A 26,481-nucleotide genomic window follows, 5' to 3' on the forward strand; every position below is an offset into this window, starting at 1 on the left:
CCGAAGTCTAAGAGATGAAAACACCAGGTCCGAAGTCTAAGGTAAGACCGTAACTTCTTGCAGGGTTGGGAACAGAGCTTTAGGATAGAAGGCTTGCATGAAAAGCCTCCAGCTTCACTTTTGTTAGTGTTTAGCACTTTTAAGTGCTAGTGACATCGAGAAATCCAGTTCTCTCCTTTGGCTTGTAATGTTCTCTGCCTAAAGATAGGATGTGCATTTCTGGGGGTTAGAAGAATACAATTTCCGTAACTATTTGTCTGTCATTCTTCAGTGCTACTCAAAATATGAAGGCTCTGTCTTTGCAAGGTGAGGGGCAAAGACACCTAAGCAGGGGTCGACAAATGAGAGGGCAGCCGAAAGCCATCGGTGCAGAGAGGAAGAACTCCTGATTTGGTCTCAGAGTGGTGAGAGGAAGTTCCCTAGAGGCAACTGCACTGACAGTAACTTTGGCCATGAGCTGAGAGGTTTCTAGGTCAAGTGTGTCTGCACAAAGGAACAATGGGTTATTTAGGGAAGTGAGAGGGGACAGGGCTTTGCAGAACTGCAGAGAGTTCATGATGACTATAGGCTAGACTTCTGGCCCAGAGAGACTAGATAGGACACAGAGAGACTCCGGGAGGCTGCTGATGGCAAGGAAAGGACCCTGCACCTCCTCCCAGACAGTGGGACAAATTAATGTCAGGTGCCATCTACTTATGTGTTTACTATTTGAATATCCTCTCCCTACCCCCTGCCCACCCCCGCCATTGCTGGATTCTAACAGTTCCCTTGGAGGAGGGCGTGAGAAGGCGCAGCGTCAGTGACACACCAGGAGTCAGTTGAAGGCAAACCCAGCACACTGATTTATTCAATAATGGGGAAGGCCTCATATACCCTCCTCCCAGCACCCAGTCTGTGTTGCAATCTGGTGGCATTGTGTGGTCTTCCTTCATTGGCTCGTATGATCAGGAACTCTGACAGTGACCAGGAACTCTGACAGCACCGGTTGCTAGGCCCTTAGGCAGACTCCAGGTTGGTTCATAAGGAATTATGTTATGTGAATGCCTTGGCAACTGGTTTGAGTGAATTTCCTCAACCCTATGGGCCTTTCCTACTACATATCCACCCTTTTATTTTATTATGTGGGCACTGAGCGGGAGTCGGAGTTCTTTGCTCCATCCTTGTTAACCCCACCTAAAAAGTGGGGGGGGGGGGCGCTCAGCAATTGGACTATGCCGTCTTAGGTTGGATTGCCAAACAAGCTCTTACCCATTATTGACTATCAGCCCTAGAAGAGCATCCATCCCTGGGGAGTCACCCTGGGTAGGGAGGGTAAGGCAGTAGCCTTTTGAATTTCAGAAAGCTAGGCATGCATAACCTGTAGAGGGCTATGAGTTGGATGTCTAAGAGCCATTAACACCTGTAGAGTCACCTTAGCGGCTGCCTGTTGTTGCTGGATGTGCTGTAGGAGACACTTAAAAAGGAGAAAGATTAAATGCACCACCCCACCAATCAAAACACAAGTGAGAATTCAAAAAGGATCAAATAGCCTTTTTATAACACACCAAACCTCAAAAAAGTAGTCAAAGGCCGTATCCTCTGCCCTTGTCTGATTTAATTGGAAAATTTCATACGTTAGCTGTAATGAATAATATAGAAACTTAGCTGACCATGGGCCCTTAATATATTTAGCTAGCTCCTGGCCTACTAAACTAACATTCCTCATCTCAAAAAGCATCATACAAATGAGGAAAAGTGAGGGTCCACAAGTCTTCAGCCTTTAAAGGGGCAATGAGAGCAAGAAAGGGGAGTAGATACATTACCCATCCTGGGTTATTTCCTCCTTGGTGGAAGCAGGATGATCTGTGACCAGGTATACATCACTTGCAGGGACCCATATTGGCATAGTGGCACTCTGAGGAAAAACATAAGCATACCTTTTCCCATGGGTTAGCAGGGGGGCTGGCAGCTGCCATTGGAGGGAGATAGAATTTCTCCATCTCACTAGGGGCAGGGGTATGTTCTTTGGCAGAGATGCCCAGTGCTTGTAGGCTGGGCTGAGCCCCTTGTAGGGCCTTGAGGCCCAGGTCCGAGACCTGTTGAAAATAGGCATTCAAGCCAGTCTGTGCCTGGTGCACAGGATGGACATGTTCCCTGTGCCCTGTGAGCATATCATAGGTCACTGGGACATTAAGTAAGATGTTTGTCTGTGCCTGGGATTCTGCCTGATCATCACAAGCCAATCTCCAACTGAGAAAGACTGCAGGCTCCAACACAGCTTTAAGTAAATGGTACCAATGGAAATACGTTTGTAACTGCATGGACCATTGAGTAAGGACCTGCTGGAAGTAGGGCCACCTGACACATGGCTCCCCTGCAAATGGAGAGATCAGCTATGGGGGTGTGAATCCAGGGCTGGGCATCGGCATATTGGCCCACATTGACTTGGAAGGTTCCTATGGGCCTGCAGTGGTTCAGGCTGTGAGGATTGTAAGATACCTGGTGCTGCAGGAGAGTAGCCACCTCCTGAGGCAGGCAGGTACCAGGTTAGATCACCCCAAGAATATCATGGAGGTGTAGCTGCCTGCAGTGGTGGTTGAGCAGAAGGGGGAGCAGCACATGACTTAGTGACAGCTGCCTTCTCCTTGACAGATTTCGTGGGGCCCAAACTGACAGTTACATTCTCCTTGACAGATTTTGCAGGGCCCAAACTGATAGATATCTTGGGGCCCAAACTGACAGTTATGTTCTCCTTGGTAGATTTCACGGGGCCCAAATTGACTGCTACACACTGCTTGACAGATTCTGTGGGGCCTGAACTGACAGCTATATTCTTGACAGATTTCATGGGACCCAAAGTGACAGCTGTGTTCTCCTTGACAGATTTCACTTGGCCCAAACTATCTGTCTGTCTCATCATCAGATCAAGCATAGAGATATCCAAGATGGGAGTAGTGGGGGTGATGAAAAGATTACCCATCTTTTAGAGGGAAACAGCAAGCAGATAAAGAAGACAACAGTCAACAGGGGTGGAATTTGTATGTGACCCTTATGTCTTGTGCTTCATGGGGGACTTCCATGGTTTTTTAGGCCATGGCCGTGTACCCACACAGTATCTCCAGATGAGGGACAATGGGGAGCCAAGCCTTGGTTCCACCTCCGGGGGTGTCAATCCTTATGTGGAGGTGCTGGGTGAACCAAAACAGAAAAAAAAAATGTGCTTTCCTAATGGCATGGCCAGACAAACATGACAGACAACATGAAAGAAGGAAAGAAATGGGGGGTCCCAGTGCTTACCTGCCAAAGGGATGGAAAGAACACAACACTGAGGGGCCTTCTCACCAAAGCACACCATCTTGGGGGTGCTGTCAAGGGAGGGAGATGATCAGAACTTGTACTGGGGAGAGGAAGTAACAGAAGCCCCACATTCAGGCACCAAATACTGCTGGATTCTAATGGCTTCCTCGGGGGAAGGGGGCGAGAAGGCACAGTGTCAATAGCACAGACACTGGAAGTCAATTGAAGGCAAACGACAAACTCCTTTATTCAATAATTGGGAAGGCCTTATATACCCTCCTCCCAGCACCCAGTCTATGTCACAATCTGGTGGCATTGCATGGTCATCCCTCATTGGCTGAGCATGATTAGGAACTCTGACAGTGACCAGGAACTCTGACAGCACCTGTTGCTAGGTCCTCAGGCAGACTTCAGGTTGGTTCATAAGGAGGTATGTTATGTGAATGCCTTGGCAACTGATTTGAGCCAATTTTCTCAACACTATTGGCCTGTCCTACTGTACCTCTCTATAGATGGTTGCAAGTTGTCATAGGGACAATGGCAATTCTTGGAACCTCAGCAATACTTTGGCACAATTGTGGATATGAAGTTAGCATGAAACTTTCAGGCTCTCCATATATTGGTGAGAAGATGAAGATGAGCAATAGGAGGAAGTGGGACCAATGAAATTAAAAGGGCAGATCTCAGATGTTAGTCAGCCTTTTGTGACTGACAACATGCTTGTGCTTTCAGACGTTTCCATCTGTGGTCACTGGTTCTGATTCTGTGGGTCTGTGTGAGGTGAGGCATCATGAAGAAAAGGCAGAAGAAAGCTACTTATATCAAAACCAGGAAGGAGAGAGAGAAGAGATGAGGGAGGAAGAGGGAGATGGGAAAATATAAAAACACATAGTCTTTAAAGGCATACTGCAGTGACCTGCTTCACCCAGGTCTCTCCTCCTAACACCCCATTCAGCTATGTGCTCCTTGGTAGATTTACTACTAATGAAATTCATGGCCTCACAAGATCAACACCTCTGGATATTGATTTTAAAAAAAGATCAATTTTTGATGTATGAGCCTTGGGGGACATTTCAGATGCAAACCACAGCATGCAGATTCTTAAGGGTAAAAGTCTAGACTCCTTTTGGCTTTAGTATTTGTGAGGGGCCTGTGTTCATTTAGCAGAATTCTGAAGCACTGTGCTTGAATAGATCAGACCACAGAAATAACATTTTCTCAGTGTTCTGGAGGCCAGATGTGTGAGATCAAGGTGTTAGGAGGTTCTTCTGAGGGCCATGAAGGACAATCTCTTTCAGACATCATTCTCTGGCTGATACATGGTCATTTTTTGGTGACCTTCACATTGCCTTCTCTTTGTGTCTGTGCCTCAGTCTCCTCTTTATATAAGGACGCCAGTCTTGTTGCATTAAAGCCCACCCTAATTACACTGTTTTATATGAATTAACTCTGGAAAGACCCTATCTCCAAATATGGTCCCATATTGAGAGTTAGGACCTTTACATTAAAACTTGAGAGCGAGCTGAGCTTGTGCAGGAAGATAATTCTTTAAAACATATCATTACTATTTCCTGTACCAAGGTACCTGCACGTCCAGGTAGGTTAAGCACATGGTCCAGCCTGGGGACTCCGCACTTCCAGAACTGATGAACGGATGTGTGTGGTCAGGGACTGCCCCTGATGTTGACACAGGTGTGTTGTTCTTCTTAATCTGTGTTCATTTTTCTCAATGTAGTGGCTTTTTGCAAAGCAGAGGGATTTCATTGATTGAGTTCCTACCTACAGTGTAGCAGCATCTGCTTACCAACTGCTTACTTTGGGCTTAGATATAACAGTCCCTGAGTTCATGCATTAGTTTAGGAGCTGCATAATGTGCTGGATGTGTGAGACCAGTTATTGACTTGATGTTGATTCTTGTTTCTTTGATCAAATATATCATGCATATGATAAACATAAAATAATCAGAAAAAAAAACACATCCTTGACAAGTTCTCATTTCCTTGGTATTATCTAGTTATTAATTGATTTCATTATTCCCCTCCCCTCTCCCCTCCCCCCAACATGGTACTGGGAATTAAGCCCAGAACTTCAAACTTACAAGGCAAGTGCTGTTGCACTGAGCCATATTCTCAGCCCTCACCCTTCAATCACTGACATTAGCGGAGAAACTCCTCTGTGCTGGATGCACTGGGGTGCTAGGGAGTAAGACAAGCTCCTCCTTTCAACTCTTCAAATTTCAATCTAGTACAGATTGCAAGGCAGACATACAAAGCACTTAAGATGGAGGACACACGAATGACAGCCGCTCTGAAGGAGGCACAAATGCTGCTCAACTAGATGAGAGAAGGGCAGAGCACTTCCTTCCTGGAGATACAAATCCATGACCAAGTCACCAAAAGTCTATGTCCCCTACATCCTGTTCAGTGCTAACAGAGCATGTCAACGACCAAAGCAGAGACAGCCCTTGATTTCAGCACAGACTCATGAGACAGCAGGGAGATTGGAAGGATGAACTTCTGGTTTGGCCTTGTTGGGGGACACATACTGGGGCTTCTCTTTTGAGAATGTCCAGACTTTGTCTGGACAGTTACTGATTTTCCTTTAGGAGAGGCTTCTCTATACAACCCCATGGAAAATTAACATGGGAACCCTTGGTTATGACATTCTAATAGATTATGCCAAAGGAGTTTCAGAAATATAGTTTAAATATGGTGGAAAGGCCCACATTTCATCATTTACTATCCTCTACAATCTCATTACTTTCTGTGACAGAGGTGATGGAATGTGTTATATGTAGCACAAGCATGCATGTGCAAGGGAATACTCTCTCTCCCTCCTCCCCCTTCCTCCTTCTAGAGCATATAAAAGGTCTCTCTCTCTCTCTCTCACCTTAAAGTAGGAAGTGACTGCATTGTGAGAAGGCCTATCTATAGAGAAAACCATGTAGAACTGCACCAGGACTTTGGAGCTAAGGGCAGTCTTAGCCAAGAGCCAAGAGGAAATTGGGAATTTTGATTCTGCAGCTACAAGAAGAAGCAGTCTTCTGGCAACCTGGAGGAACTCAGAGTCAGGTCCCTCCATCCTCCCTCCTCTGATGGGGATGTCGCACAGACCACATCTTGACTGAAGCCTCCTAGACCCAGTTGGGTCCAGGCAGGCCCCAACTAGACTATGACCAGCCTCCTGGCTCATAGAACCAGGGGATGACAAATAGTTGTTCTTCAAACCTATTCACTTTTTGAAAGTCTGTAGATAGCATAAAAAATGAATATAAATGTGATGGTCAGATACATAAAGACAGAATCTACGAAACCATAAAAGCCAACAATCCCTTTTTGTTTACAAACCACAGGCCTATTATATTCATATGCCACATTTGAAGGATGTCTGGCAGAAATAACTGAAAAAAATTGAGTGATCACTCTGAGTTATTTGCTGTTATAAAAAAATTAAGTGGCAGAGGAGCAGGGTAGAGACAGTGTTCAAATACCCTTTTTGAAGGCAGTGTTACCCTAACAACAAAGTCAGAGAACAATAAAGGAAATTATAAGCTAATATCCTTGATGAATATACATGAAAAAGTACTCAAGAAAACCTTACTAACAACAAGCTTAATTCAAAACTTGATACATTGAGATCAAGTAGGGTTTATTATCCCTGGAGAATGCAAGGATGGTTTAAATATGTAAGTCAATGCACACAATATACCATGCTAACATAGTGAAGGATAAAAATCCACATTATCACCTCCATAGATACAGGAAAAAGCATGTGAAAAAACTCAACATGATTTTGTCAGTAAAAACTCTCAGTACATTAGATGTAGAATGTATCTCAACAAAACCAAACATTATATAGTAAACCTTCAGCTAATGTCATACTTAAAAAATAATAAAAAGTTGAAAATTTTTCCTGGCAAGTCTGAATATAAAACAAGAGTGCATGCTGCTCTTGCCACTCCTGACCAATGTAAAACTGAAGTTCTGCACTGAGCAAATTGGCAGGAGAAAGAAGAAAATACTCAACCTGGAAATAAAGAAGTAAAATTACAATCATTTGCAGATGGCCTGATCTCATATACAGAAAACTCTTAAGACCCCATTAAACCCTTGCAAAACCAAGAAATTCAACAAATTTGTAGGATTCACAGTCAATGTATAAAATTAGTTGCATATCTATCTACTAATAATGAACTACTAAAAAAGAAGAATTCACCTGTTTATGATAGCATAGCAATCAATACTTCATAATTTGAGCAAGGTGGTAAAGGTCTGTACAGTGAAAGCTGAAAGACACTGGTGGAAGAAACTGAGGACCTATACAAACCAACAGAAAGATAGCTCATGTTCATTGATCAGAGGAATAATCATTGTTAAAAATCAACACTATTTACAAATATATAGATTCGGTGTAATCCCTCAAAATGCCAGTGTCATTCTTCACAGAAATAGAATGGAAGGCTCCTTTTCTAAAGCGTGTGTGTACCCACAATAGTTACTGCAGTAAAGAAAACACTATACCGGAAGTATCACACTTTCCAATCTCAATGTAAATGAATAGATACGCCAGTCATACAATATGGTTGGCATGAAAATAGACACAGAGACCAATGGAACAGACTAGAAAGCATACATACATATATATGCATGCAACCAGAATTCGACAGAGGCACCAAGAATACCAACATGGAAAGGACAATCTTTCCAGTAAGCCTACATTTATTTTATATGCATGTAAAGATGAAATAAACATGGAGTAAAGACTTAAATCCCTAAAATTCCTGGAAAAAATTAATGGAGAAAGCTCTTTGACATTGGTCTTGGCAATAACCCTTAGGGTAAAACACAAAGTACAAACAACAGAAGTGAAAGCAGACATGGAGAACAACTCATTCACCCAAATCTCCCTTCTCTGGACCTGGCATGATCTCAGTTAATCATGTTTCACCCGACCTTCATGTCTCCTCTATTGATAAGATCCAGAGTTCTACTGAAATCACCTAGGTTTTTGATGTAGTTCACCTGGAATATTATACTACAGGGGTCTGTCTGCTACCTAGTCTCTCTCTCTCTCTCTCTCTCTCTCTCTCTCTCTCTCTCTCTCTCTCTCTCTCTCTCTCATATATATATATGTATGTATGTATGTATATAATCTTTGTGTGTGTGTGTAGATGATACAGTATGAGGTGGTCTAGGGGTTCTAGAGTATGTACAGTGTAGGTAAGATGTGCTTATATAGTATGGTGTCGGCTGCTTTTGTTAAATATTGAATTTTAAAAAACTGGCTCCATGAACTCATGTAATCTTTGTAAGGGGGTCTGTCAATGGTTATCATCTCGATTCCCAACTCACCATAACAAGGAAAGCTGGCAGACCTAAGGTTAACACATTCTCAGGAGGCTTGGAGGGGCCTCCTGGAGAAATATCACTGGAAAGCAGGTGGACATACTCTAGTACTCACCGTCTCCCTGGAAGTCTGTGGGTCTCCTTGACCTCTACAGAGGACACTGGAACCCAAGCATTGCTGAATGGTGCAAACATGAGGAAATGAATGGATGTTCTCTGTTCTTGAGGCCCACAGGGGCCCAGAACCACAACTCCCATGGAAACACCTTCCATCTCACTATCTATATTCCTGGGATAAAGGCAGATAAACTGTGAGATAGAGGAATGGACAAGTGTAAGAATATCATCCTTATCACCAGCATGACTAGAGAATGGCAGTCCCCAGGGATTTGCTATGTGACCAACACTTTATTACTGTGTCACATCATTGTACTTAGCACTGACCAATGTCATAGCCACTGGTTATCTGGGATTAAATTAATCTATACAATATAATTAAAATTCAGCTCCTTTGTCACATTGGGCGTAGTTCTAGAAGGCAAGAGCCACATGTATCTCAGGATATTCGTCTGTAAGCAACAATAAGCATATTTGCCTCAGCATGGAAAGACAGAGGAGATGCAGACAGAAATGGACTTGCTCCCTGCAGCAAGCCTTTGACCATGATCAACTTAGTAACCAGAGACTGGCCACGCAGCTAGGAAGCACCTGCTTTACCTAGATTCACATGAATAACAGTTCTTCTAGAGATTGGGACAAGCAGAATTGCTGAGGTGAAATGAAGGTCAGCTTTTGGTGGGGATGGACTCATTCAGTACATTTATCCATTTTTTTTAAAAAGGTTTTTTTTTTTTCATTTTACATAGCAATCCCAGTTCCCCCTCCTTCCCCTTCTCCCAATTCCCACCATCCCCATCATCCCCCATCCACTCCTCAGAAAGGGTAAGGCCTCCATTGGGGAGTCAATGAAGTCTGGCATTCTAAATTGAGGCTGAGCAAGATATCCCACCCTAGGCCATGTGTTTCAAAAAGCCATGTCATGCACTCAGGATAAGTCCTGGTCCCACTTCCAGGGGCTCCCCAAACAGATCTAGCCACATAACTGTCACCCACATTCAGAGTGCCTAGTTCGGTCCCATGCATGTTCCCCAGGTGACAGGCCAGAGTCCATGAGCTTGGATCAGCTGTGGCTGTGGTTTTCTCCATCATGATCTTGACCTCATTTACTCCTGTGATCCCTCCTCCCTCTTCTTGAAGTCTAGGAGCTCAGCCCAATACTTGGTTGTGGATCACTGCATCTGCTTCCTTCAGTTACTGGATATAGGTTTTATGATGACAATTAGGGTAGTCACTAATCTGATAAGAGATGGGGGATAGGAATAGAGACTGAGATGGCCGAGTGGAGACAGGGACAGAGAGGAAGAGCAATGAAAGAGATACTTTGGTAGAGGGAACCATTAGGAGGTTAGAGAGAAACCTGGTGCTAGGGGAAATCTCCAGAAATCCACACAGATGACGCCAGTTAAAACTCCTAGCAATAATAGAGAGGCTGCCTGAACTTACCTTCCCCTATAATCAGATTAGTGCATTACCCATTTTTAAGACACATTGGAATTTAGGTTTTTACCACTTGACTGAAAATATGATTGCACTCAGAAAGTCTCTGAAGTGCCTGACTCTTCCAGATCAGCCTTTTCCTGTTGAAAAACAAACAAAAAAACTCATGTTTTAGGTTCAGTCTGAGGAGGATAAGAGAATTCTGTAATCTCAAACAGATCTTGGAGGTCAGATAGCAAATAAATATTTTGCCACATATGTGGAATTTGAGATGGGGCAGCAAAGCGACTCACTCATTGTCATACAGCAAGGTACTCAGAGCTAAGATAGGACATCACATCTGCTCACTTTCATTCATGGCTGTGATCTGTCATGCTGACTTTTATAAAGAAATAAGCTAAATCTTAAGATGTAGCACCTGTCAGTCATCTATCTATTCAAACACATTTTATCAAACATCTACCAGTGTGCTTGGGTACTGTGACAAGTGAGCAATTTAGACAAAGCTCTCTCTTAAGGCTTGAGTCTAGAAAAAGAGTTAGCACATTGTTTCATAATGGAGTGGAAGATGGTCCTGGAGAACTGCAACCAGGACTACCATATAAAAAAAGTAGAGAACTTAGTGAATGTCTCTAGCCATTGGCTAGACAAAATCAGCATCCTTGAGGAAATCCATGTTGAGCTGAGTGGTGATGAGCAAATGGAGTTTGATTAAGTGAGGAGGAAGTTTCTGTCCTTCTAAGGAAAGAGCATGAGCTAGGCCAAGCATACACCAGAGTTCTAGCACGGACAGGTGATGGGGTGCTGGGAGAGGGGAGATCAATGAGCATGGTCTGTAGTGAGAAAAGACTGGGATGACTGAAGCCCAGACCATATAGAACCTATAAACATGTGGCTTCATTATGTGAGCACTCAGCAGGGAGGGATTATTTTTATGTAGGATTAGCCATGGTAAGTATGTCCCTTCCAGCTTTCTGCATGCAGAATGGCAGGTATAAGTCCCTCATACTCATGGTCCATTGTTAAAAGCTGATAGTTTGTTTCTTAAATTCAAGCCAATAGCCTCTATCTTATATTAATGTTCTTAAGCCATTTACATTTAATGAAATTCTTATATAATTGGGTTATAGCAAATGGGTTCATTACAAAGAAAGAATGCTTTATCATGAAAAGAACACTAGACATGGAGTCTAAGATCCTAGGCTTATTTTAAGTTTAATTCTTCCTAGCTTTGAGGCTTAGACAGTCATTTAATTGTCCCACTTCAACTTATTAACTCACAGGTTGGTTATAATATCCCAGGCATGGGAGTACAAAAATTAATGAGTTTAAAAGCTCTATATCTTCTCTAAATATTTTATAGTTTCTACGGTCTGGGAGAATATTGTGGTTAAATGGTTCCTAAAAATAACTAAATTTGTAGTACTGTTCTGTCCTGTATCTGATGGTGACAAACAAAACAATCTTTGGGTAAACTCTTTTCTATGTGATGTTTTTCTTACAATACTTGCCCTGATCCTGTGGTTGTTACTTACAGTTCTCTTGTCAGAATGGGTTCTTAATAAAAGTGGGGAACACACAAACACACACACACACACACACACACACACACACACACACACACACACACACCATATTCTAGTGTTATGCAGAGTTCCTAGAACACAATGAATACAACTGAGTCACATTCTAAAAACCTAGTGCTGGAGCTGAGTGTCCTAGCTGAGTGTCTCTCAGCCTCCACCATTTAGACAATCTCTTGCAATCTTGCTCCAGGGCTGAATAGTGATCGCATTTGACAATACTTGAACACTCAACACCTCAGAAAGTCCTGGCTCCACAGCTAGCATTCTGGGTAATGAAAAATGTTTTTTGAAGCAGTTACAAAGGTTGGCCGCTCAGTGGCTGTCCACTACAGACTGTCAATTGTCCTGCCAGGTTGCGTGACTTCGTGTGACTGGTCTCCAGGCTCTACAGATTGATACATCTGCATGTGACTGCTCAGCATTCCTGTGACATTACTCCCATCGCACTCCAGATGGAACATGGGGAGAGAATTAAGGGGTTTTGCAAACTTTCAGAGAACTTTGTCTTGTATCCCCTTTCACAGGACCGCCTCTCTTGCTCGGTAGAACTGCGAGGTTCTTGTCTCCGTCTTTAATGGGGTTCTGGGGTTTCACAGTGTGACCCAGTTTGGTGACGTTCACCCTTGCCTTCCACTTCGGAGTCCACTCTCTGCCCCAGAAAAGACTCCTGGTTAAGAACACATAAATCCTCTTAGGAAGACAACCTTCACCCACTTACTGCAACTTAATGACCCAGTTTTCCAGGTGCTTCAGGCACATGGCGGTCTAATCCATCCATCCCCTGTCCCTGTGTCTGTTCTGACTTTCAACACATACCGTCAGGAATCGACTATGTCCTACTTCTAAACTGTTTTGCTTCCACTTTGCTGTAATTTACAGATTGCAGCCTCCCCAATCTTAAAATTATTTGTCTTACCAAATGAGGCTTTTGGGGAGGCATCTGCCAACTCCTCACTCACCTCCACTCACGCCCGCCTCAAGCCTTCTGACTCAGACCCTGTGGCATGGTGCGAACTGGCCTGAGAATCGAGACCCAACAACGCTACAGACACAGCTTTGGACACTCAGATTTCCTTTGCAAAAACCCTCCAAGATGGTCTCCAGAAATGAACAGTTTTTTTTGGAAATCCTAGACCATTTCTGTGGGAATCTACGTGCCACAGCCGACTATGAGTGTATTCAAGGAGGCTGAGGCCATGGGAAGCTAGGAAGGGTCATATGAAATATTTTGAAATTATAATCATGGTCACAAGTATCAATAACAGGTATTTAAGAACAGATAATAAGTGTAGGGCCTGGGCTGGCTTGCTGAAGGACTCAGCCTTGCATGAATACCCTCTATATAATTTTGTGGTAACTTTGATGCAAGGCTGTGATCACAACAGTGTCTTTTGTGACTAGTTCTTATCATTAGGTGTACAGTCAGGGTATCGGACCATTTACAGCTCCCTGACTTTCTTAGTATGTTTTGGTGATAGCCACAGTGACTCCATTTTGGCTCTGGCAAACTTCACAGGGGGGTGTTAAATGTAGAGAAAACAGAATCTGTTTCAGATCCTAGTGAAAACGTTGTGGACCACACAGTAAGTAAGGTCTGGTGTGTGTTGAGACCTAAGAGCCTGGCTTGCGAGGAGTCTGGGGGAACTTTGGACCACAGGACCTAATCATGTGTCCTGCTTTGCACTCTTCTTAGCTTCCTCCTGGTGGGTGACTTGGAGATACTTTGAGTATCTGTGCTGCAGAATGTTTTTGAAAAACTACATCTAGTGTGGGACGGGGGGTTATTTCACTCTTTCCAGGAGCCCGACTCTACTTTGTGCCTCACGGGGAATAGGAAAGGAAGGGCATGGGAGACATTCAGGGCTCAGCATGTTGAAGTGCTTAGAAGTCAGAGAGAAGGCTGTGTCTTCTTTGACTCTTTCTTCCTGACATGGTTGGCAATTAGACAAAATCTGAGTGCTTTAAGAATGTCTTGGTTAATGTCAGGGGTACAGCTACCACTCCTTCAGTCTTCACATCCTCCCCGACAGTCAGAGGCACGCATGCCTGGCCTCTGATGTGAGTGCTTGGGATCTGAACACAGATCCTTATGTTTTCAGGGCACATGCTCTTCTTACCTACTGAGACAGCTCCCCAGCCCTTTATTTTTTATTTTAATTAGTTAATTTACTTAAGTAGGGTTTACTCTGTAGCCCTCAGGCTGGCCTTGGCCTTACTATCCTCCAGCTTCAATGTCTCATGTGCTGAGACTACAGCTGTGAAACACTACTTTTCAGTTTTCCTTTTTTAGATTTATCTTATGTATGCGTGTGCAAGTGCTGTGTGTGTGTGTGTGTACAGGTGTCCCTGGAAACCAAAAGGCATTGGCTGCCATGGAGTTGGAGTTGTGCAGAGTCTCTGTGTGGTCAAGGACACAGCCAAGCATGGTGACACAAGCCTTTAATCCCAGTACCAACCATAGAGACCTGGAGGTCTGTGTAGACAGGCAGTGACAAGGAAGTCATGTGGCTGGGCTTAGAGCCAATGAGAAGGCAGAACAGGAAAGCAATAAAAACACAAGTCCAACAGGAAGAAGCTCTCTCTGGGGAAGCGATGGCGGTGAGGTAGTAAGATAAGGTAGTCGTGGCTCTCTGATCTCTTTGGCTATTACCTCTGTAAAAAAAAAAAAGTCTTGGTTAAAGCAAGGAGAGAGGATTTTCCTGTCCCAGAGAGACATGTTGTCACATGGAAGCAATTCCCTAAAGGGCAGAACTCCAGACTTCTGCTCCACTCTCCCATGACATGGCTTCTTCATCCATCTAAAGAAGCAGCTTTAGAAAGTGGGCATTATCCCTGGGTTTCACTTTTTATTTAAAGATGCTGGCCAGTTTCAGCCCAGCCCCGAAGAGGACAGTCTTTGTCCCATTATTCCATGTTTATCATCCTATCGATGTACAGGGTCCAGGTCATTAACACTCACCACCACAAACTAGATACAACACCACATACAACTAGAACATTAACATCATTGTTCTTGACCACTGAGGGTACCTGTCTCTCTCTGCCCTGCCAATCTCCAGATTGCCCAGCACTTGGTTCTGAGACTTTGTTTTCTGCATCTGGACAGTTTTGTGCAGAAGCCCATGGCATCCCTCAACCTTGTGAAAATATAGGGTAACTATCACTGGGCTTAAGGCTTAGATTCCCCTCTTCGATATTAGACACAGTTTCTTATGGAATGGGAGTATAGTTTCTAATAACAAGATATTCATCTTGCACTTCTCTCACACCCATGGTGGAGAGAAAGCTGTATCATTCATGGTTATCAGCTGTATGCAAATATGTCACATCCTATGTCGGACTAGATGTGGAAGGACAAAGTAAGGGCTTCCTTAAGGTTTGTCCTTGCCCAGTATCTCCAATGTGGGTGTCCTGGAACTGTGACATACTCTCTCTGAACCTGTTCACTATAGTTTTATGAAATAAAATATTTATTTTTGTTGCCACCTGCAGAGGAAGAAATGCAAATTCAGTCTCAGGAGGTCTCCACATACTCAGAGCTCTCTGCATACCCCTAATTCTCAAGGACATAGAAATAGTACGTGGTGGATTCATGGCCTGAGCCCTGGGAATTCCACAGGCACAACACTTTATACAGAGGACTTTTGAAAGCTTTGAAGATGAATGAATGGTCTATGCCATGAGTGGGGTGACTTATTAATGCATTTGTAAAGATAGGTTATATAGACCTCAACCACAGGCAACATAGGATAATATGTAATTAAGTACTTAAGTAGATCGGGGATTCTGGAATGATGTTCCGAGAAGACTTTGTGAGCCAGCTTAATCCTATTATCTTCACATAATCCACGATCAGACTGGGGATTTGAAGTATCAAATATTTCCAAGGCCACAGAGCTGCTACCAGACTCAAAGCCAGTACACAATGCTGGGTTATCTTAACACTAATCCGTTATTCATTTTCATGTATCCCCCTGCATTGGTGGCTTCTCAAAATCAAAATCTAATTAGTGTTTTATCTTTTAAAATAGTGTAGATATATTTTTTGTACAATCTATATCAAGCATATGCATTTTAATCAAAGCAAGAAAAGCAAACTTATTTATGAGAATAGAAGTTGTCCTTGGCCTTAAATCGTGCAGCAATGTCTCGATGCATCTGTAAGCCTCAACTTTTACCAAAAATTTGTGATGTCAGTCTGAGCCATGATTTACTAATGAACATATGTTATTAGTGGGGTAATTTGGTTAAGTGAATACTGAGCCAAATTATCTGGAACTTATAACACTGATAACAGTTTTATGGAGAACTACTTCAAAATTATACTCTTATAAAGTCCACACATTAATAATGCACCACAAGGACATACAAATTATGTAAGAGCCATATTCCTTTGGCTTTGCAAACGTTGGCTAATGTGATGTTGCAGCAGCAGCAGAAGGTATAAGGTGTGTTATTAAAACATGCTGGCATTCATCAAAGTCACCATGGACAGGGTGACACAGAGAGAGTAAAGATAGATGAGATTTGTTCCTTTTCAAATGGGAAAAGTAAAGAAAAAATAACCTACGTATGGAGAGCAGCAGAGATGAGTTCCAAATAGGAACTAGAAAAGGCTGGTGCCATCTGTCATTATCCAGTATATTGTGTTGCACTGAAATGATTGTGAGCATTAAAGGCACATGTTGTTCTTTTTCCTCCCTGGTGTCATTTCTTTGGAGATTCTGGAGCATCCAAAGTCGAAGTCGGAGCTAACTGGTGTTGATACAATGTTAATAAAATGAATTTAAGAGCAACAAGTTTTCCCCTGTAAACAATGAAAGCAAGCCTTTACTAGCAAACCCAAGTCTTCACCGGCATCCCTTTTGTTCTTACTCAGCCAGACACCCTGCTCTGGCCTCCAGACTCTTGCAGCTCTGGGGGCAAATGACAGCATCTAGACCAGTGTGCTTGTCAGAAGAAGTGGAGAAAGCCATTTTCAAGTATAACTTCTGCCTTCCTGCTAAGTCATCTGAGTTTGCTCTCTCCTCTGGCAGCTGACTAGGTAGGAATACCAGAGTTTGGGATTATGGGCACTAGATGAGAGGATCCTGGGTTTCTGGGTGAAGTATTACATCCAAATGATTAATACCACTACTGATCTGGAGAGCTGACACTATTGAGAGAAAGGGGAGAAAGAAAGATGGAGGGGGGAGCCCCAGACGAGGGGACAGGGTGGGGGAAAGAAAATAGACTATTATGAGAGGCCAATGAGATTGAAGGATTACTAGGTAAGACAATTTATCGACTCTGGTTGATACTACTTCCTTGGTGAGGTGTCAGGCACCCCTGTGACTTACTGGCCATTTCCACTGTCTTCCTTCCTGTTTTACTTAGAATCCTTTCGTCTTGGGCAGCACCATCTCCCTTAGAAATACCAGGAAACGTTATCTTCTGCATCTGCTTCCATCTGCAGGGAAGCTGCTCGAACTCATCGAAACAAACCACAGACAGAGCACCCTGCTGGGGAGCCCCTTCACCTCTGGTCCCCACCATATGCCTCTCCTCCTGGTCACAGCTGAGCTTCTCTAAACATTTATCCACTCTTCATTGTCTCGATTCCATTAACTTCTAGGCCCACTGCCATGAGCCTTGACACGCTGCTACCCTGACATGGAATTTCTCCTACTCAGAGTCGCTGGCCTCTCAGTCCTCCCTCCCTCGCTCCTCCTTTCCTTTCTTCCTTCTCTTTCATCTCTATTTATATCCATCCATCCTTCAATCATCATCTGCCATGTGTGCTGTCTATCATCTATCAATATCTATCAGCCATCTAATCTATTATCTATCTAAACTGACATTTATGAATTATCTATTAGAATACTTGGATAAATATAGCAGTCATTAATTTTTTGCAGCATTTGACCTTGTCAAACTTTCTGTCTTGTGAACTGAGAAGACACTCCACACATACACACACACACAACAACAACAACATCATCAAAAAACCCTTCCCTCTTCCTTAATAATACTCTATCCCTGGCCTCTATGACAACACATTGTCCAGGTCCTTTAGATCTACCAAGCCTCCTATCCCCCCCTTTTTTCTAGTATTTCTTTCCTTTTTCTGTCTTCCAAAGGCTAGCCTTCCAATCTAGACTACTGCTGTTAATGTTTTACAACATCAAAAAGATGCTGTTTGAACTATATTATTTTAGTTAGAAGGATTGCAGATATTTCTCTACACTCATCTAATTTCTTCATGAACTGTCTGTGCTTTGGAAATCCTTTTGTTCAAGCGCTCCTGGTACATTACAAACATCTGCTATAAATAAATTTGCCCGGTCATCATTTTTCTTTAAACTTGTTTGTTGATATTAAGACAGATACATATGACAAGCCATTCTTTTAGGAGGTGTTTCTAGCTGTGCCAAGAGATAAATTTACCTTTCCCATCTTCAAAACTGTGAGTGCATTCACAAAGGTTTTCAGTGGTGATTTGAAGGTGAGGTTTTCCCATTATTATTTTGCTCCATACAGAATTTATTATCTCAAGAATGAGAAGGGCTGCAGGGACTTCATTGAGCCTCACTTACTTGAGGGATGACGTCATGAAGTGACAGAAGCTAGATTAGGGTGATATTGTCCTCCTGTCAAGAGATGCCTGGAGCTTCCAGAATCTGAAGGAGGCAGGAAGTGTTGTCCTGCACAGACTTCAGAGCGAGCAGGTCATGCCCACACTCATGATGCCTCACAGTGGCAGCATGGGGAAGCTGGTCCAGCCCTCCCCGCTCGGGCTGCTTTCCCTTCCTTGCGTCATCCCGCTCCCTCTCAGTGTTGTCTGCCTCTCTGATCCATTGCTTTTCCACATCTGATTTTCAAGCTAACCAAGCGGGCACCATCCTAGCGACGGGATCCATGGCTGTTTCTGTTGCCTTTCTGTTCTCACTGCTAGTGCAATTCCTATGACAAAGACGAAGTTGCCAACCTGAAGGTCCTATGGGGAAAAGCCTCTCACGGGTTGGTCACTGAAGCCCATTTTTACCTGTGGTTCTCTGGAAACTTTTCAGACTGGCTGATAGCTCAGAGGGCAATATGAATCTTAGTGCAGCTTTACAAAAGGTGACACAAGGCTGTTGGTCCCCCTACGAGATTGTCACAAGGCACATCATACAATCCTTCAACCAAGTGAGTGGTGCCTGCTCCCAGGAGCAGTCCGGCCCTGCTGCCACAGAGATAAGGCCACCCTGACACCAGCGAGGTGTCCCTCTGCTGCTCTGCTTGGGACCCAGCTCTCCCTGGAGGTTTTTGCACAGCAGTGCTTCCAAGCACAAAGACAGGGAGAGTCTTTGGCTGCAATCTTTGGAATATATAACCTACTGCATAGCTGTGTGTCACACCACCCAGATGATGAATTTAGCCTGCCTTCCCCTCATGGGCGTCAGGCAACACCCTCCTTCCCTTAGAAGCAGAGAACCACCATCTGCCTCATCTGGACAGAAGCTGCTCCACAGCAGTGACTGGAGTGGATGGAGACACAGTGGATTGGTTGTCACATGGGTGAATGGATGTGGAAAGCAAATATAAAACAAATGTCATAATGAGCATCCGTGGTGAAATTCTAACCATTAGGGGGTAAGTGATTTTCTTTATTACTCCCAAACCAGTTGGTTGATCTTTTGAAATCCATCTGCATTAGGACTTTGGAAATCTTCACGTGTATACAAACGACGATGTTTTTCACTATAGAAGACCGTTAGGGACTTGGGCTTCTCACTCGCAATAAACCAGAGCTGAGTGGTGAGAGTCGGTGCTGGGGTTTGGATGTGAACTCTTGCCCACACACTCGTCTGTTGGGACACTTGATCTCTAGCTCGTGGTGCTGTTTGGGGAGGACATGAGGCATTCAAAAAGTGGGGTTTCTCTTGAGGAAGTTACTGGGTTACTGGAGGACGGGGCGCCTCATACAGCTGGCTATCACCTGCCACAGTTCCAACTGAACGCTGCCTGCTTTCTGCTTTGTTGAGACATACACAAGCTACCACACACACACATCTCCTGGCAGGGTGCTGCTCCCCATCATGGCTTCCCTGCCATGACGACTGTGTCACCTCCGCCCCAAACTCTGTGCCCAGATAAACCCCTCCTCCGTTAATTAATTCTGGAATGTATTTTATCACCATGGTGAGAAAAGTAACTAACAGAATTAAGAAAGAGAGTATCAATCTAAATGAATAAATTTTAACAATAAACATCGCCAGTGGACAAATATAGTTTTCTACCTTTTCAGCAGATGAGAACTTACTAACAAAGAATTACATGTTCAAATTTAGAGACTTTAATGACCAAAAGAGCCACTGTGTCTTAGTATCTCACCTGCACATGAACAGCAGCTTTTCAGGGCTTGGTCACAGAAAGATCTGCCCATGCAACTCCCATCAGAAACCACATTTGTTTATCTTAGGAGCATGCTTACCACAGTCTGGGAATATGATAGGTCCTTAACATCTAAGCACTGTCGGTCTTCAATCTGAACAAAGAACCTAAGGAAAACTAAGGATGCTGAGAGTAGAAGAAAGTGTCTTCCCCAGGGAAGAGCACACTTACTGGATATCTAATACCAAGTGGTCAGCCCTAAAATCATATACATGTAAGTAACTTTAAGACTAAGCAGGTTATAGTATATACTTAGGAATAACACACACACACAATCAAGTAAAGGAATAGAAGCATGAATTAGAGGGAGGAAGGATGCACGGGAAGAGTTAGAGGAAGGAAAGGGAATGGGGGTCTGAGGCTTGAGGGGGTGGGTGGTTCCGGGTGTTTGAACACCACAGCGCATGACACATTTCTATGCTGGAAAGAAGAAGAAGAAGCATTCATGGGTAAATATCTACAAGTTACAGCCACTTGACAAGCCACCCTAAGGCATAGACACCTACTGGGAATGACTTTTGGTGGAGAGCATCTCAAGAGGGTCTCTCAGCAGACCGCCACAGTCGTCACCTCAAAGGCCAACTCTGTGCGGCTGCTATGCACAGGGCTCGGGGCCTCACTGCATAGTGCTCAGAGAAAGCAACCCTTCCCCTTGTGAGCTCACTACATGATCGTTTCTTCTCCTCTGGTGAGGAGAGAGAGAGCGCGTGAGTGCACCCACAACAAGTGAGGGGATGAAGTAACAAGTGAGGTCAAAAGAGCAAAGGGGAGAGAGAACTAGACGAAGAACAGAGAGGGAGCCACTCACCAAGGCAGAGGCCGCCGCAGCCTTCACGATCCCGTCTTTGATGTTGCATTGCTTCCGCCGTGTTAATATTCATCAGAAAAGGGAAGGGCGTCTTGCTAGACTCCAAGGAAGGGAGGCCACTTGAGACACAAATCCCACACCTGCAAGAGCCGCTACCAGCAGTTTCCTGACAGTGCTTGTGCCTACAAATGATGTTCCATCTGGGGATGAGATCCAGCAAACAGCTTGAGGTTCAGACAGGTACTAAGACATGGGTGCGGTAGTGTGAATGTAATTGGCCCCATGAATCTCATAGGGAGTGGCACGATTAGGAGGTGTGGCTTTGTTGGAGTGGGTATGGCCTTGTTGGAGGAAGTGTGTCACCATGGGGGGGTGGGCTTTGAGGTTTCCTATGCTCAGGATACCACCCAATGTGTCAGTCAACTTCCTGTTGCCTGCAAGATGTAGCTACTCTCCAGTACTGTGTTTGTCTGCACGCCACCATGCTTCCTGCCACGATGATGATGATGGACTAAACCTCTGAAACTATAAGCCACCCCCATTAAATGTTTTCCTTTAAAGAGTTGCCATGGTCATGGTGTCTCTTCACAGCAATAGACAAAGAGTGTCCTCAGACTTGCTATGATGGGATTTCTCCCAAGTCCAGAAAGAGCAACAGGCACTTCTGGCTCTACAACAATGGACTTGGGAAGAACTCGCCCTGACTCTTAGTCAAGCATCAGGAAAACAGCAAGTTGCCCCTACAGGGTTAGTGGACTGAGGCCACATCCCATCAAGCTCTGCCTTGGTTGGGAGTGGTGGGACTTGCCTGTAATCCTAGTGCTCAGGAGGCTGAGGCAGGAGGATTGCTGTGAGTTCAAGGACAGCTTAAGCTACACAGTGAAACCATGCCTCACAAACATCAAAGTAGACTAATTTAGGCTGGACCTCAATGCGAGTGAAGTCATAGGCAGGTATGCTGTTGAAGTTTCTCATTTGGGGTTCAGAAAATGACATTTCCAGGGTTTTCTGTAGTCTCCTGTTTCCCCCACTGTGAACTAGGTGCTGGATCCCATCACTATGCTCATGGCTGCCCTAGGGTACCACGAACTTATGCAACCCAGAATGGGCCTTGTGAGGATGGCTCTCCTGTTGCTGTGTCCCACTAGGCTCCAGTTCTCTCTTGCTCTGAGCATGAACTGTGTATTTCAGGCTAGAGAGGAAGCCCTTATGTGTCTGTGTGTTGGGCAAATTTGGTGACACTCCTTGAAATAGCAGTAAATAATCAGCAAGTAGGAATGAATTTCAAGCTCAAACTCACCTTCCCTGGAGGCAGTGGAAAGCTATGTGGAATTATTACATGGCTTAGAACAGAATCCTAGGTGCAGATGTTGAGTTCCTGGGCTGTGACTCTGCAGAGAATGGCCTGTCCATCACCAGTTTGGACTCCTTCTAGCTTTGTGCACACCCTCGGGTCCTCTGAGTGCTCCCAGGACAGCAGGACTGATCAGGCAGCTGCAGGCTTGCTGAGAGAAAGGCTGCAGACAAGTGGGCATGTACACTCCATAATGCCTTCATCCTTTCTTCCTAGAAGGTTGGGCGCTAGGCTTAAATATGCATGCCGATTCTTGTTCATCTCTTCCAGGGACTGGGCACAAGACTTGCAATCAGGGGAGAGGGAAATCCTCAGTGCTTGGCAGTTCATTGTCTGTTTTCAAGCATACCAGAGAGTACATGGTTTGTTCTTGGCACCAAAACCTAGTTACAGAAGATCAGCGAACTCATCTCCACAGTGTTAGAGTTTTCAGAAATCCTAACTCTAAATGCAACTCTTCCCGGATACTGTTCTGTCATCGTACTTGGCTTCCTGCCCATTATAAAACCTGTTTTCAGTGAATGTCATCTTGGTTCATCTCGGTTTCTGTTAAATGCTTCTCTGGTTTGATATGTTTGTTATAGAGATGGCATTTCTGCCTGGCTTAACTTCTGCAAAAAATATCTTCTACACACAGGTCATGAGACTACACCGCAGGAGGAGTGCGGTGCTTGAGAGCAGAGCACTGCACACCCAGCTCCTCTGCACACACTAACATACTCATGTACACACCATTTAACCAAGGATTTCTGGTTCTGGGATGAGAAATCTTTGAGTTCTCTCCAGTCCGTACATTCATAGACAGGCCCTGTGTCCCAGCCTCATACAGTGGTCTGCTTATTGTCACTTGGTTCAGCTGCATAGGAGGAAAACTGGATCCTTGATATCTACACAGAGGGCCCCAGTGGACCTGAGTTCTCCGTCGGCATTACTTTACATCCTTCCGAACCCTACTGTGTGTAGTATGCTTGCTCCATTGATGTGGCCATGCTTTCAGAAAATATGACATGTACGATTCTACTACATTACCACAGGGTGGCCTGAAAGAAACCTGCACATACAGCTCCAGCAGGCCCTGTGACGCAGTTGCCGATGGCCACAGTGGATTCACGTCACCGTGTGCTATCGGGCCACGGGGTATTGTCTTACCTTCCGTTAGGAGTTCCTCGAAGGAAGTCTTTGTCTGCAAAGAGCCTGGGTGTGACTCTTCCCTCTGGTCCCACCGTCTGAACAGCACGTCTCTGCCTGGGTAAAATCTTCCCTTTATTCACACTGATTTTCTGAATTCAAAAGAGCAGAAATCCAAATTCTTCCCTCTTTTCCCTTGCCAAGTCCCAAGCCAACTCTTACCTCATTTGAATGATAGAGTCCCCGGACCCTCTATTTACTCCTCAGTGATCTGCAGAGGCTTCCTCTCAGCCGGCAGCGCAATTGCAGGGTGGTACCCTGTGGCCTTGAACTTCTGTCCCGGCTCCAGCCCTCTTCCTGGGAGGCACATGCTGGCTGTGCAAACTTGAGATAATAAATAGTTCGATGTGATAGGGGTCGGGTTGGGGATCCCAAGTGGCCTTTCATTTCACAGACACAGATACTAGATTCTGGGGAGGCAAGAGCATCTAACTCAGACTCAGCCAGAGCATCAGCAATGACTTCATTTCCAGGTCCCTTCCAGGTCTTTCTGGACTCTAGCTTCCTTGATGTCGGCCATCTTTAATTAGCTATTAGTTTTATTTAGTGTGTATTCGGATATGTATGTTTACACGTGCCTATAGGTCCACATGTTCAGGGGTGGGTGTGTGTGTGTGTGTGTGTGTACATGTGAAGGCCAGAAGCTGACATCAGATGTCTTCCTCAGTCACCGTCCACCTTAATGTTTTTGAGGTAACAACTCACAGAGCCTGGTGCTCACCAATTCAGCTAAAATTCATGGCCAGTGAGCTCCATCCTGGCTTTTTTTGGTCTGAGCACAGAAATGGCATGTCATTCATTCAATTAGGGGTGGATTTACTTTGCTCCCACTCACCCTGTACTGGCTAGTTTTCATGTCAACTTGACACAGGCTTGAGTCATCTGGGAAGAGCAAACATCAGTTGAGGAAATGCAGCCACCAGGTTGGCCTGTATGTGCATGCCTATGAGACGTTTTTCTTAATTAGTGATTGAGGTGAGAGGAACCAGGCCATGGCTACTGCTGCCATTCCTGGCTGGTGGTCCTGGGGTCTAGAAGAAAACAAGATGACAAGCCATGGGGCATAAGCCAGTAAGCAGCACCCCCTCCCCATGACCTCTGCATTAGCTCATGCCTCCAGGTTCCTGCCCTGTTGAGTTCCCGCTCTGACTTCCTTCAAGGATGGACTGTGATGTGGAAATCTGAATGAGATAAACCCTTTCCTCCCCAAGTTGTTTTTGGTCATGGTGCTTCATCACAACAATAGAAACCCTAAGACCCATCCCATCCAAGTTGCTAGACTACTCCCTGCCCCCTTCCTTCCTGGTTATCTCTTTGCCTATCCATAGGAGCCATGGACTACTACAGTGTAGTGGGGTGCAGCAAGGGACCCAAGGCATAAAATATCCTGTCAACACAGAAGCAGAATAGGGGCTGCTGGGAAATTTTTATATCCCATCTAGTTTTTATTGTCTTTCTATTTGTGGTTTAATAGAAAATGGCCCCTATAGGGGGTGGCACTGTTAGGAGGTGTGGCCTTATTAGAGGAAGCGTGTCACTGTGGGGGTGGGCTTTGAGGCCTTATATGCTGAAGCAATGTCCAGTGCCTTAGACTACTTCCTGTTGCCTGTGAGTCAAGATGTGAGAACTCTCGGCTACCTCTCAAGCACCATGTCTGCCTGCATGCTATCATGCTTCCTGCCATGGTGATAATGTACTAAACTTCTGAACCATAAGCCAGCCCCAATTAAATGTTTTCCTTTATAAGAGTTGCCATGGTCATGGTGTCTCTTCACAGCAACAGAAACCCTAACTAAGACAGTATCTCTGCCTATTTATCACTCAGCTACCCCTTGCTTCTGTCTTTGGGTTATTTGAAATGACACAAAATTTCAGACAATGTAGAGGGATGGAGTAAGCTCACCTTCACGCTTAGCAGGAGGCCTCGATGCCAGCATCATAACCCTTCTTGGAACCCAGTGCTATTAGCTCCCAGTGATGTCGTGCAGCTGGTCTCCTTCAATGACTTGAGCTTTGAATGTCTCCTGGGATTTCTGGCAGATTGACAAGCATCATGTTCAGCTCCCATACACAGTACAGCATCCCTGTAATAAGACAGCACTGCTTACTGCATCAGATAATAGAGCCTAGGGAAGCAAGATGGCCACCATGTTTGGGGACTTCTTTGTTTCGTGTTGTTTTCAGACCTCTCTTGATGTTGTGGTTCTCAGCTAGAGGACTTCAAAGACTAAACATTGCTGCTCATGGTTCTGCCTTTATGCCATGGCTTCCTAAGCTTGAGCAAGAATGAGGTCGGCAAGATGGTGTTTGAGTGACCCACTCTAGTACTGAATAGTTGGCATGGCTGGGAGTCCTGGGTGAGGTCTATGCTCAGTACCTGAATGCTGAGCAGTCTCAGGTAAGCTGTGGTGCTTCTCCGTGCCTACTTTAATAGCTCTAAGAGCAGGACATTGAACTGAGTGATCTCTGATGAGGTACCTCTAAAGCAGCTATGCCCTTCTTGACAGAGACCTCCTAAAGAAGCCCTCCATGCTGCTCAACCTGCAAATCTCAAGATCTGGCCTCATAGCAGGTTCCCCATTCCTCGGTCTCACTCTTCTCTGTTGCGAAAGCTGAAAGGGCAAAAACAAAGACAATGAAATGGAGGTAAAGAGCCAATCAGTCACCAATTCCCTCACTCCATACACAGAAAATTATCACCAGCTGTTGCCCAATTAAATGCAACCATCAAGCAGGGCACGAGAGCTCACAGGAGACCACAGCATACACTGTGTGCCCAGCCAAGCCACTTGCATAAAGCCCAGAGGATGTCAGCATCAAAGCACACTTTCCAATAAGCTGGGTCTTTGTTTTTTTTTTTTTTTGTTTTTTTTTTTGTTTTTTTGCTAGAAGCATTTAAACAGAGACTTGGTAACCAGGAAGGGGGACCAGCTGTAAACTGTGTACCAAATC

The 26,481-nt window shown here is 44.6% G+C and overlaps 1 long non-coding RNA gene across 41 annotated transcripts in view; it reads right to left on the minus strand.

Annotated features, from left to right (window-relative positions):
- Window positions 1–818: 818 nt before the first annotated feature.
- Window positions 819–26,481, minus strand: part of LOC128115271 (uncharacterized) — a 307,172-nt gene continuing 281,509 nt past the window's right edge. For 30 of the 41 annotated variants that reach the window (XR_008220073.1, XR_008220074.1, XR_008220079.1 and 27 more), the window contains 11 exons: window positions 26,008–26,141; window positions 25,433–25,613; window positions 24,365–24,560; window positions 23,692–23,853; window positions 23,491–23,586; window positions 22,288–22,674; window positions 20,988–21,187; window positions 14,221–14,416; window positions 8,737–10,318; window positions 3,277–3,344; window positions 819–1,894 (listed from right to left, as the gene is read on the minus strand). This is a non-coding gene — a long non-coding RNA (uncharacterized LOC128115271). Of the gene's footprint in view, window positions 1,917–3,276; window positions 3,345–7,491; window positions 7,593–8,736; window positions 12,432–14,220; window positions 14,417–16,334; window positions 16,572–20,987; window positions 21,188–22,287; window positions 22,725–23,490; window positions 23,587–23,691; window positions 23,854–24,364; window positions 24,561–25,432; window positions 25,614–26,007; window positions 26,142–26,481 lie in introns of all 41 variants that reach the window. The other 11 variants (XR_008220092.1, XR_008220065.1, XR_008220087.1 and 8 more) reach the window with 11 other exon arrangements.

This window comes from Peromyscus californicus, unplaced genomic scaffold, assembly GCF_007827085.1.
Source record: "Peromyscus californicus insignis strain IS unplaced genomic scaffold, ASM782708v3 Scaffold_1__1_contigs__length_55948999, whole genome shotgun sequence".
NCBI classification, from domain to species: Eukaryota; Metazoa; Chordata; class Mammalia; order Rodentia; family Cricetidae; genus Peromyscus; species Peromyscus californicus.